The 3,693-nt window shown below is 32.5% G+C and overlaps 1 non-coding gene across 1 annotated transcript; it reads right to left on the bottom strand.

The window, feature by feature from the left end:
• Nucleotides 1-362: 362 nt before the first annotated feature.
• TRNAQ-UUG lies at nucleotides 363-434 on the bottom strand. The gene has a single exon. It is a non-coding gene; the product is annotated as a tRNA-Gln (tRNA).
• Nucleotides 435-3,693: the final 3,259 nt, after the last annotated feature.

Here is a 3,693-nt window from a genome sequence, read left to right as displayed (position 1 = left end):
GACCATGGGACCATACATCTTCATAAAATTTGTGTCTTATAAATTTCTAAAATTGAAAAAATAGATAATATTTTTATACACTTTCAACTTTATATCATCTCTAAACAATATATAATATGTCAAGTTAATTACTTTATATATATCTAATAGAGTTTCAACACATTAAAATCAATTACTTTAATAAAGGTAAAGTTGAGTTTTATATTACATAAATACTTTATATATATCTAATAGAGTTTCTAACACATTAAAATCAATTTCTTTAATAAATGTAAAGTTGAGTTTTATATTTAGTAATCAAAGTTTTAATTTTATATCTATTATGCATGTGACTTTTACTTTTGAGTAGAGAAATATAGCAAAGGTCCCACCGAGATTTGAACTCGGGTTACTGGATTCAAAGTCCAATGTCCTAACCACTAGACCATGGGACCACAAATTTTTCAAGATTTGTTCGTCATAAATCTATGAACTTTAAAAAGAATAATAGTATCTTATTTGTTTCTTATAGATCTCTAAATTTTGAAAATGATTTGTCTTTGTTTTTAGTTTTGTATTTGATAGGGTTTCAAGGAATAAAATCAATTAATTTATTAGAACATTTGTATAATTATTCAACCATTCTTCTTCACTAATTTTCATCTTACTTTAATAGAGTTCACAAAAAGGTTATTTTGAAACAAATTTAACGTTAGAAAAAGATACTTATTTAATAAGTTTTTCCCCATCCATATTTTTTAACAGTTTATTTGAATATTCTAGGTAACATTTGGAAGTAAAAAAATCAAATTATTTGTGTTTACCCTATTTTAATAAAAAGAAGACAATAATGAAATCCATGTGCTACTTATTAATATATCAATGACTATTTAGATCCAAACAGTTACTTAGTGTGGTCATTCTCAACTTGTTAATACAATCTCTAATAAATACAAAGTTAATAGTGAGAAAAGAAAAAACAACCAAAGTTATTCTCTAATGTGAGTTAGGTTGAGAATCTCATTTCGCATTCTAAGCACATGTAAATAAAATATAGATTGTCAAGACGTAGATTATTAAAGATGGTCATACTAGACCTTTTCTCTAGGGTTGAAATAGCTACCATTTAATTAGGATGTACATTTGTAGGAATGTGAGGACAACTAAATTAATTTATTAGTGGGGGTTTGAATTTCTTATTTTTTGAGTCGGCTAATTTTATCATTCCTAAATTTGTTAGTTTGTAAGACTATAAAAGTCAACCAAGTTGATTTGTTTGATAACACAATTGATTTCAAAGTTTTAGTTGTGTGTATACAACATTTGGTATCAGAGCTACAATGCAAGGCCTAATTGTGAGAAGAAGAAACTGCAGCCTTTTTTCTTAAATAGTGAGTTGAAAGAGATTCAAAATATGGCAGCTGAAACCAATTTCGTTTTACCAACAATTCCTAAGTTTGATGGCCACTATGATCATTGGTCTATGCTTATGAAAACTTTCTTCGTTGAAAGGAATACTGGTCCTTAGTGGAGACCGGAATCCCTGTCGTAGCCAAAGGAGAAGAGATTATCGAAGCACAACAAACACAATTGCATACCCTCAGTTGAAAGACTTGAAGGTCAAGAATTATTTTGTTCTAAGCCATTGATCGAACTACTATGGGAACGATCTTAATAGAGATGCTGCAAAACAAATTTGGGACTCTATGAAGTAGAAGTATCAGGGTTCCACAAGAGTCAAAAGAGCACAACTCTAAGCTCTTACAAAAAAGTTTGAAGTCTTACCAATGAAAGAAGGCGAGAGTGTTTGTGCATATTTTGCTTGAAGTCTCACCATTGTAAACAAGATGAAAATTCATGGCGAAACATGAAACAAACAGTGATTATTGAAAAAATCTTGAGATCAATCACATCAAGATTTGACTATGTTATATGTTTTATTGAAGAGTCTAATAACTTAGACACTTTAACAGTCGATGAATGAGTAAGTGATGAACAAGAACTAAAGGTGACATACGATTATAGATTCGGTGGAAGAGAAGGTGATCGAGCTCGTGAAAGTTTTCGAGGAAGAGGTAGAGGAAGAGGAAGAGGTAGACATTCATTCAACAAAAGTACAGTTGAGTGTTATAAATGTCATCAGTTAGAACACTTTAGATACGAGTGTCCTCAATTGGAAAAAGAAGCAAATTATAATGAACTTGGGGATAAAGAGAAATGTTGTTGATATCCTATGTTGAGCTCAATCAAATTAGGAGGGAAGATGTTTGGTTCCTTGATTCGGGGTGTAGCAATCATATGTGTTCAAACAAGGAATGGTTCTCAGATTTTGACAAGGAGTTCCGACAATCTGTGAAGCTTGGAAATAATTTCAAGATGGCGGTGTTAGGAAAAGATAACATTAGATTGCAAGTTGTTGGCGTCAAGGTAATCACTCATGGTTTTTATATACCCAAGTTTAAAAATAATCTATTAAGTCTTGGACAATTGCAACAAAAAGGGGTATCTATTTTGATACAGCATGGAGATGCAAAATATATCTTCCCAAGAAGGGACTTATTCTGCAAACAACAATGTCTGCAAATAAAATGTTCATATTACTTGTAAGACTCATGCGGCAAACCGCCACTTGCTTCCAAACAATTATAGAAGACAACACTCATATTTGGCACCGCAGATATGGGCATCTATGTTTCAAAGGTTTGAGAACATTGCAACATAAACAAATGGTTAGAGAGTTACCCCAGTTGAAAACATCGTCTAAAATATGCATGGATTGCATGGTGGGAAAGCAACATAGGGATGCATTTCCAAAGAGATGTTTATGGAGAACAAAACAAAGGCTGTAACTGGTACATGCAGACGTCTGTGGATCCATCAAAGCTATTTCCAACAGTAATAAGAGGTATTTTATAAGTTTTATTGATGATTACCGTCGCAATGTGTGAATATATTTTCTTGCTGAAAAAAATCTTGTTGATAAAGAGATTGGAGATTTTATTCGTTGTCTACCCATAGATAGGGGTGGAGAGTACACCTCTCACGAGTTCAATAGTTTTTGCAAAACTAATGGTATCAGTAGAAAACTTATAGCGAGTCTAGATGAGTGCAAGAACAGAACAATCATGAACATGATTATAAGTATATTATCAGAGAAGCAAGTTCCAAAGAATTTTTGGCCAGAAGCAGTAAACTGGATATTGCACGTGCTCAATAGAAGTCTTACAGTGGTAGTGAAAAATATGACTTCAGAGGAGGCTTGAAGTGGCGCAAAACCTAATACTAATTATTTTTTAGTTTTTGGATACATTGACCGTGTTCATGTATCAGACGGTAAGAGAAAGAAGTTAGATGATCAAAATTTTCAGTGTGTGCTACTAGGGATGAGTGAAGAGTCTAAAACATATAGACTCTATGTTCTAGTGTCCAAGAAGATAATTGCAAGCAGAGAGGTGATTTTTGAAGAAAACAAATGTTGGAATTGGGGTAAAACTAACGAAGAAGTTGAACTTGATACCCACGAATGGAAAGATAGTAATATAGAAGAAAGCGAACATGATCAAAGTGAGGAAGAATCTGAAGAGGAGGTGATAGTAGAAGAAGAAGGGGAAGTTAATATATATTCCAATGATCCATCTAAAGCACACCCGAAGTGAGAAATAGAAGAGCACCATTATGGATGGAGATTATGTGAGCAAGGGAGAATTTTCTGAA

This window comes from Cucurbita maxima, unplaced genomic scaffold, assembly GCF_002738345.1.
Source record: "Cucurbita maxima cultivar Rimu unplaced genomic scaffold, Cmax_1.0 Cma_Scf00684, whole genome shotgun sequence".
In the NCBI taxonomy this organism is placed as follows: Eukaryota; Viridiplantae; Streptophyta; class Magnoliopsida; order Cucurbitales; family Cucurbitaceae; genus Cucurbita; species Cucurbita maxima.
Note: the sequence above shows the minus strand (reverse complement) of the source record. Positions and strands in the feature narration are given on the sequence as shown.